Raw genomic sequence first — 10215 nt, 5'->3', positions numbered from 1 at the left:
ACTGTAGTGGGACGAAAAATAGTTCGAATCACTGCTACCAATGCGGGATTCCGAGTTGCGGGAGCGCTAAGTGCCAGAGAATTCAGCCCAACTGGAGGGTGATCCTATGCGCATCAGCTTCTTTTGCCTGCCACATATAATAAATATTTTAAAATCATTTAAAAGTGAATACAAAACACCTTACCTAAAATCAGCAGCTGCTGAGATGCGAGATCCGAGGATCAGCCACTCAATGTTCATCTATGTTCATCTATGCCTGGTACTCTGTGATCTCTGTGATAGAACGAAAAGCAAAATAATAATGGAACTCTGTGATCTTCTGTTTCAGCAGCAGGGCTAGATGGTAGAAGGTAAAGCTGGAAAATTAGTAGAGAAATAAGAATCAGAACTATAACGAATACTTGCCCGATAGTATGGACAACATGGAACTCTTCAAAGGAGCAAAAGCACATAGCCGCGTAGAGAAGCGAAGCAGCCGCTCCAAGTTGGTGGTTGGGATGCAATTGGAGGTCTGACGGAGCCAAGGCTTCCACTAGCTTGGCAATCTGGCCGCTATGCGGGTGCAAGTGAGCGGACCACAGTCCGCGGGGCGATTCCGGGGCCCGTCCGCGTGGGGCTCCCGGGGCCCGTCCTCGTGCCACATTCTCGTACAATGCAACGTTCTGAAAAATAAAACGAATGATTGCATTATACGAACGTATAATACTAAATAATGTATTATTATTACTTACGCAGTTTTTAATATAGATCGACATCTTCCCAACTGTAAAATGAAAATGGGGAATGGCGCCCATTCAGTGTTGGAAATAGGCCAACACATGTGGCTGTTGAGCTTTAACAACATTGTGCTGTTAAGCACCTGTTAAGTATGTACAAATTTCAAGACTTAATTCCATCGAATCGTAGGGAGCGATTTGAATGGAACTACCGGTATTCGATTAAGCAAAAAATTAGCTTTCTCGTGATATACCGTGCAAAATGGGGCATCCTCTATAAGGGGAGATAATGGGGAAATTCAAATTCGGTCATGGCAGGCTCCGTGTTGGGCAGCGTCAACACATGTGATGCGGTTATGGGTCCAGTATTGGTCAATTGGGTTCAGAAAATTTCAAGACTTTGTTTCCATCGAATCGTAGGGAGCGATTTGAATGGAACTACCGGTATTCGACTAAGCAAAATATTAGCTTTCTCGTGATATACCGTGCAAAATGGGACATCCTCTATAAGGGGAGATAATGGGGAAATTCGATCATGGCTGCCGCCATGTTGGGCAGCGTCAGAACATGTGATGCGGTTATGGGTCCAGTATTGGTCAATTGGGTTCAGAAAATGTCATGACTTGATTCCATCGAATCGTAGGGAGCGATTTTGATAGAAATAATTTATTCGATTCAGAAAAAAATTAGTTTTACAATGGTATACCGTGCAAAATGGGGCATCCTCCATAAAGAAAGCATGTGGGGCCATTCAAATTTAACATTGGCGCGATTTGTGTTGGGAACAATTTAATGCAAATAGTCTCTTTAAATTATATGAAAAATTAGCTTTGCAACGGCATACCATGCATAATGGGGCATCCTCTGTAAAGGACTCAATAATCATATTCATGCCCAACAGAGGCGGTCTGTAGATTTGGAACTTGTGGATTTTTGCTCCAGATATACTAGAAAAGGTGATACATCGTCTCAACTACCGTGCATATGGGGGCATCCTCTTAGAGCTTCACAATATTAAAAACAATTTTTGGTGGTCATTTTTGTATGGGCTGTTAACGTGATTGGCCCACTTTTATCCGATTTTCTTCAAAACGTAGGGAGCGATTTTTATGAAGCTTTCAGGTATTACCCTCAATATTTTGACCTATTAGCTGCAATATCGGACTTTTTTAAAATTTTTTTTAAGTCGAGTTTTTTGAGAGCAAAATCTTTGTTGAGGGAAAAAATTTCCTCTCTCAACTCGGGGTGGGTGATGTAAAGAAGCAAAAGGTGTAAAAATCTTTTTCCCAATAAATTAATTCAGTAAACAAGAAAGGAAAGCTAACTTCGGGCTCAGCCGAAGTTTATATACCCATTCAGTTGAGTCGTAGTCCGCTAGGTGGCGCCACGCATCTTATATTATTAGATATATAGCGGATCGTATATAGTCGGCCGATCTTTTTGAAATTTGGCATATCGAATTATTTTGCCCAAGGGGGAATCCATTGAAACTCCCATCCTTCTAACTTGAAAAACAACCAAGATATGGCATTTCCGATCAATCAGTTATATGACAGCTATAGGATATAGACGACCGATCCCGGCTGTTCCGACTTATATACTGCCTGCAAAGGAAAGAAGGGTGTGTGCAAAGTTTCGATAGCTTTAAAATTAAGAGATTAGTTTGGGTAGAAACGGACAGACGGACAGATGGACATGCTCATATCGACTCAGGAGGTGATCATGATGAAAAATATATGTATATATTTTATAGGGTTGCACACTTTTTGACCAAAATTATAATACCCTCTGCACGGGTATAATAAATAAATTCTCAATAACAAAAACCCAAAAAATAATACAAATATAATATATTACTTATTTATTTTTAGAAGCTTTTAAATTATTTATTTTTAGCCAAAAAAATGTTTGGTGAGGTAAATTCTTAAAGTATATATATAATACAGTATTATACAGTTATACAGTATAGTATAGTACAGTTTGTACTTTACAAACAAATAATATTTTTTTTTGTTGAAGGTAGCAATTCTCTGTTATTTTAAATAAATTATATTTAATTAAAAGTAAGGATAAATTATTACAATAGAGATTCAATCAATTTATTAAATGTAAATTACACCATGAAAAATTACTAAGTTACATATAGGGATAATAATTACGAAAATAGATTATAATTTTAAAAACACCATGAAAATAATCATGTTCCGCAATATTAGATCTAACTAGAAAGGAATGCTAACTTCGGGTGGATCTGAAGTTGATATACCCTTGCAGTTATGTAGCAGCTTATATAATTATATACAGTTGGCCGATCCTCATGAGAATTTCACCATCAAATCAATTTTCTAATAAAAATGTTTAAAACAACCCTGTTGTACTATTAATAGTTTTTAATAGCCGAATAAATACACGCGTTTTAAATCAGTGTTTCAATATATTTATTTTGGGTTCAATTTAACCCTAATGTATGCGGCTCCAATCAACTCCAAATCACAACAAACGCAAAAACCAAGAGCTTGCGCAGAAGCTCAACCAAAGCTCCCCAAAGCGCATACGCTACAAATAACAATAAAGCGCATGCGAAACTGGGAGACAAAACAGAGACGAAAACATGCTGATAACAACAGCTGCAGCTTAGCATATTATAATTATTTTATATGCATTCTTTTGTGGCTGCTTGGCCCATCAAACCCGAAGCATCTTTAAAAATAGCAATGTTATGCCATTTCCGATGGTTCAGTTATATGGCAGATATAGGATATCCTTATCGGTCAAATCGGATCAAATCGGATTACTTTGCCCAAAATGAAATCTGTACCGAGTCCCATCTTTTTAACTTAAAAAACACCAAAGAGACAGCCGGCATGGGTGACAAATTTCCGCAGTCTCAGAAGAGAAAGCTTCTGAAGGTAGTTATTGACCACCTTTGAGATTCGTTGTAAGTGCACTACAGAGTGACTAGAAGTTAAGACTTTCTGGGTTCTATTTTAAAGGGTTCTCCAGAGGGTTCTTCATAGAAACTTAACTAATAAATTTAAACAACAGACAAATAGAAATTAATACTAAAGTTCAAAACCAAATCAACTTACTAACAACTGCAGTCAATCAGATTCTGAAATCAGCCAAAGTTTTACAAATCGAAAGTTGCTATTTACCCGGTCACCCAACACGATGTAATCCTTTGGTTAAAGGACGACGTCGTTGCAGAATGTGGAAGAGAGGTCCACCAAATAAGGAATAACGTTCTGCCGGCTTGCAGTAAGCAGCTCATGCGGCATAGATCTACATAAAGAAGGAGTTGCACACTATGAAGTCCAGCCAAGCAACTTGCTTCCAATCACGTGGGTGAGGGTTCCATCATTATCAAAAACCCTATATGTCAATCACAACAATATTCGGAAGAAAGCTCAAAGAGTGGCGAGTTCACCAATATAGAATATAACCTTCAGCCACAAAGTTTAAGGTAGTAGACCAATGTGATGGGTTTCAAAAATCGAATTTTTTTTTCTACATTTTTTGAAAGAACCACATTTCAAAAACATGCTCTTAAATTTTCAGACCAAAATTTAGAATATTGTTAAAGTTATTGGCAAAACAAGAGAGCGCGCCGTAGTGAGTATGAACGCGTGTCGAAACTTTGAACGCGTTTTTCTCGAAACCAGGTTTTTGAAATTTCGGGGAAGCACTGACTTAAAACTATTCAACCGATTTGGCTTAAAATTTAACTGAATATTCTACATACACATATCTAAATACCTAACCTTTAAAACATTTAAATTTCGAATAATAAATTGATTTTTTCAAACATTTTATCAACGGAAAAACTTCGATTTTGAGTACTTTTTTTTTCAAAACTCCAACATAAATATACAATTTCTCACTTTCTATGTATATTAATGGTTTGTTCATTAGAATAGGGTCTACATAATAATAATTTCTTTGATTTTTTAAATTCTGATGACTACGGAAGGCTGTGTGCTTCCCCGAAACAGCTCACCATTCTTTCGTGACCTCTACTTCAACAGAAAATACTGTTAATAATTTAAAGTATAATTAAGTCAACTAAATTTTTTTGTACCCTAGAAATTATTAAAATAAACATGTAAAAATTACAAGACAATCGCATTTTATTTTCTTGTTAAAAAAAAATTTCAAAAAAACGTCCAAATTTGGGCCGTCACATTGGTCTACTACCTTAAAGGTTCCCTTACCTTTATCGTTTGAATGAACGTAACCTGAGTTTCATGCACAAGTCAATGGAGAAAAAGTCAATGATACTAATGCGCATCGGATAGTACTAGCCATAATTGCAGTATTCTGCGTGTTGACTTGCATCTTGCTGACCTATCATCGAGTCATCGTGGCAAGAAGATCCGCAGCCACGCTCATGGAGCCGATCGCCGAAATAGGGTCGGCCGAGGGCGAGCAGCCAAACTCATGAAGGTGATCGCCGAAATAGGGTAGGCCGAGGGCGGCCTCAATTTTGAAGGGGGAGAAGTTAACAATAGTTAATGTTGAGCTATCAGAATTTTGATAGCGACCGAATTAATACACAATCAACAATTCGATTTCAATATTTTTATTGGGTCAATTTAACCCCAAAACAAATTCCGCCGCCGGTCCAAAACAATGCCGAATTACCAGTCATAAAACCTAAGAGCTTTCGCAGAAGCTCCACCAAAGCTTCCAAACTGCATGCGCTACAAAAGAACAACAAAGCGCATGCGAATCTGGGAGAAACAAAGAATATGGAGCAGCTGATAACGGGCAATTAGTGGACCGCTTCGGCTGGTTACACTGAAAGAATAGAAATAGAAATAGTTATGATTTTTGATGCTGGCACAAGTCCCAACATCCTCCCCCCGTTAAATTCCATCTTTCAACAAAAAAATCCTTAGGGGCATGGGGCAGCTTCATCACATAATATTGCTGATGATCTCAAGGTCCATAATTCTCAGTTGCAGGCTGCCGTGTCCATCCAGATCCAGAGAGCGCTCGAGCCAAGCGTCAACAGAGTGGCGAGAGTGGAAGGAAACATCTTTCCGAAATTGCGCGTAGGCGCACCTTTCGATTGCAGGATCGGGAGCCTTCACGGCTGGAGCAGCAGCCACCTTGGCAGCTGCAGACGGCGGCAGCAGCGATGCGGACGACCTCCCCCCATTGGAAGGGTGCAGGCTAGAGTTCAGAATGGAGTCAGACCTGGGTGCTGACTTAATCGGCAACGGTGACAATAATCCAAATCCCGAGCCAGATAAGGGATTAAGTACAGCAGCTTCAGAAAATCCATCGCAGACAACTGCCAGATGCGACGTTGAAATAGCGATCACGGGGGGAGCGGTGGATAGCAGGGGCACTGATGAGACGCAATGGCCCACGTCCTGGCTATCGTGATCGTTGTTCAAGGTTTGTTCCAACTTCAAATCCCGAGAACCCGATTGGATGTCGCGGTCCAGCGGGTAATCCTGACTGCATGAGCGACGATTTTCCAACAGACCATCCTGCACCTTCACCACCGCTATGGTTGGTTCTGCCATTGACGAAGCAGTGGGACCATTGGGGCCGTCGAGACAAGTGGAGTGTGCAGGTACCCTCATGGAGTGCTTTGCCATTCCCACCTGAATGTCAAAGCGCACATCAGCGGCAAGCTGGGAGAACTTCCAGCATAATTCACTCCCAACTTCAACAGAGCTCAATCGCTCTAACTCATCCTGGAGTGTGGTAAATTTCTTGCGCAACGAAATTTCCAACGGCTCCAGTACCATGATGGTCAAATCTTCCTTCTGAACTGCAGCCTTGACCTTGTTATGCAGGGCTTCCATCTCCTGGTAGGTCACCTCTGCTCTTCGCCGCAAAAGCCTTTCCCTGCTTGCAGGGACCGAGGCACTAGCTACATCTCCAGACTCCATTATGCAATTTGTTTTTGTGCAAGGTCCAATGCAATGGAAACAACAGCAACAAGTTTTCCTTTGCAAGGTTTCCTTTAAGCACTTTAATGATCACAAATCAATTAGAGCGCGATCACGTCGGGGTCACCAATGTTGAGCTATCAGAATTTTGATAGCGACCGAATTAATACACAATCAACAATTCGATTTCAATATTTTTATTGGGTCAATTTAACCCCAAAACAAATTCCGCCGCCGGTCCAAAACAATGCCGAATTACCAGTCATAAAACCTAAGAGCTTTCGCAGAAGCTCCACCAAAGCTCCCAAACTGCATGCGCTACAAAAGAGCAACAAAGCGCATGCGAATCTGGGAGAAACAAAGAATATGGAGCAGCTGATAACGGGCAATTAGTGGACCGCTGCGGCTGGTTACACTGAAAGAATAGAAATAGAAATAGTTATGATTTTTGATGCTGGCACAAGTCCCAACATCCTCCCCCCGTTGAATTCCATCTTTCAACAAAAAAATCCTTAGGGGCATGGGGCAGCTTCATCACATAATATTGCTGATGATCTCAAGGTCCATAATTCTCAGTTGCAGGCTGCCGTGTCCATCCAGATCCAGAGAGCGCTCGAGCCAAGCGTCAACAGAGTGGCGAGAGTGGAAGGAAACATCTTTCCGAAATTGCGCGTAGGCGCACCTTTCGATTGCAGGATCGGGAGCCTTCACGGCTGGAGCAGCAGCCACCTTGGCAGCTGCAGACGGCGGCAGCAGCGATGCGGACGACCTCCCCCCATTGGAAGGGTGCAGGCTAGAGTTCAGAATGGAGTCAGACCTGGGTGCTGACTTAATCGGCAACGGTGACAATAATCCAAATCCCGAGCCAGATAAGGGATTAAGTACAGCAGCTTCAGAAAATCCATCGCAGACAACTGCCAGATGCGACGTTGAAATAGCGATCACGGGGGGAGCGGTGGATAGCAGGGGCACTGATGAGACGCAATGGCCCACGTCCTGGCTATCGTGATCGTTGTTCAAGGTTTGTTCCAACTTCAAATCCCGAGAACCCGATTGGATGTCGCGGTCCAGCGGGTAATCCTGACTGCATGAGCGACGATTTTCCAACAGACCATCCTGCACCTTCACCACCGCTATGGTTGGTTCTGCCATTGACGAAGCAGTGGGACCATTGGGGCCGTCGAGACAAGTGGAGTGTGCAGGTACCCTCATGGAGTGCTTTGCCATTCCCACCTGAATGTCAAAGCGCACATCAGCGGCAAGCTGGGAGAACTTCCAGCATAATTCACTCCCAACTTCAACAGAGCTCAATCGCTCTAACTCATCCTGGAGTGTGGTAAATTTCTTGCGCAACGAAATTTCCAACGGCTCCAGTACCATGATGGTCAAATCTTCCTTCTGAACTGCAGCCTTGACCTTGTTATGCAGGGCTTCCATCTCCTGGTAGGTCACCTCTGCTCTTCGCCGCAAAAGCCTTTCCCTGCTTGCAGGGACCGAGGCACTAGCTACATCTCCAGACTCCATTATGCAATTTGTTTTTGTGCAAGGTCCAATGCAATGGAAACAACAGCAACAAGTTTTCCTTTGCAAGGTTTCCTTTAAGCACTTTAATGATCACAAATCAATTAGAGCGCGATCACGTCGGGGTCACCAATGTTGAGCTATCAGAATTTTGATAGCGACCGAATTAATACACAATCAACAATTCGATTTCAATATTTTTATTGGGTCAATTTAACCCCAAAACAAATTCCGCCGCCGGTCCAAAACAATGCCGAATTACCAGTCATAAAACCTAAGAGCTTTCGCAGAAGCTCCACCAAAGCTCCCAAACTGCATGCGCTACAAAAGAGCAACAAAGTGCATGCGAATCTGGGAGAAACAAAGAATATGGAGCAGCTGATAACGGGCAATTAGTGGACCGCTGCGGCTGGTTACACTGAGAGAATAGAAATAGAAATAATTATGATTTTTGATGCTGGCACAAGTCCCAACAGTTAACGAATATAATAAATTAAACAATTAATATTATTAGAACGCTTATAATAAACCTTATTAAATAGGCACCATCCGTAAATACTTATTTTTAAATCCAGCCTTATGCTGAATCAGCATAGACGCTTTTAGGGGACGGGTCTTCATCCGTTTGGTTCCCGATGTTGTGTATTTTGCATGAAGTGAATGGTCAGCACTTCTCGGTTATATGGGGTCGGGCCACCGACAAAGAGACAATTCAGTTTAAGTCATCATCTCAAAGAATTAAGAGCGCACTGCTCAATAAAGATTTAACTCCGGCAATCGCCATAAAAAATATTTATATTTTATTTGCCGGCTGAATCACTACTCCAGCGGCAAGTAAACTCCGTAACGTAATCTTCGTTTTTACATACAAGCGACCGATGCACGTCATCGAGCAGGAACTGGGCACCCTAATACAGGTTTGACCCTATTCCAATATTACGATATGGTCGGAAAAAAACTCGCCTTGTTGACTAACAAATTCAACATGTTATACGACGCGTCAATGGCCGAAACGGTAAGCGATAAATTTCATAAAAATGTTTTTCGGTTATTTATTTCAGGCCTAATGCGCTGACTCACGGATGTTCTGTTCGCAGCAAAGCCGAAAGACATGCCGTTGGCTTAGACCCTTTCACAGAAAGTCGAATCTAACCACGAAAGAAACAAATTCGCAACGACATTTCCAAGAAATCAAACTCTAAGGTCCCAGACCGCCAAGACAAAAATCATACAAAGACCAACAACCTTGTGCCAGCAAAAATTCGCACCTTGGCAAACAGCATAGGGCTAAAATTTACACGCCCCACGCATCGCTAAGCCACCAAACAGATCTCAAGAACCCATGGACGTTGATCTGTCCTTATCCAAAATTTTGCAACCTTCTCAAGCGCAGGCCTATCAGAATAGAAAGCCGGCCACGTCTGATAGCACGGACGTTCAAAAGAAACAAAGACTAAATCATTCCAAACGCCGAACCAACAGGGAACTCGTACGCCGACATAGCTTCAAATGCAGCATCAGAAATCGAAAACGACGCCATACGGGATCCCTGCTACTCAGCTTTTACGCACATTCAAATCTCCCAAAAACGTTTTTGCATATTTCACAGCATTATTATTATTTATTTTTTTTTTTTTTTTTTTCGCGCGGTTCCCACTGCATACGTACAGCCCACCTCCCGCCCAACCGACCGAGGGGCGCCTGCCGCATAACGTACGGCTCGAATCGCGGGAATAAATTCGAGTTAGTATAATGAGTATAGTATATAAGTTTAAATAGAAGGATTATAAAGAAAACGAGGAAGAATTAGTAGGTTCTTGTAGGTAATTTAAAATGGAGGTTTTCAAATTTGACTGGGAGGAAAGAGAAATAATATTATACAGACCATTGTAGTTCGAACATAAAATCCTAATGGGATCATGCTGTGCATATGCCGATCTACAATGGCTTAAGAATAAAGGACTAAAGTTTCTGGTCCTTCTATTCGGAACGTTAAACTGTAAGCGTGTTAGTAAGTGCTGGCTATCTACATCACCATTAATAAGGTTGTGTAGGAAAACGACACCCAGCAT

The sequence above is a fragment of the Drosophila ananassae genome, assembly GCF_017639315.1.
Source record: "Drosophila ananassae strain 14024-0371.13 chromosome 4 unlocalized genomic scaffold, ASM1763931v2 tig00000054, whole genome shotgun sequence".
Classification (NCBI taxonomy): Eukaryota; Metazoa; Arthropoda; class Insecta; order Diptera; family Drosophilidae; genus Drosophila; species Drosophila ananassae.
This window is presented reverse-complemented; position numbering follows the sequence as displayed.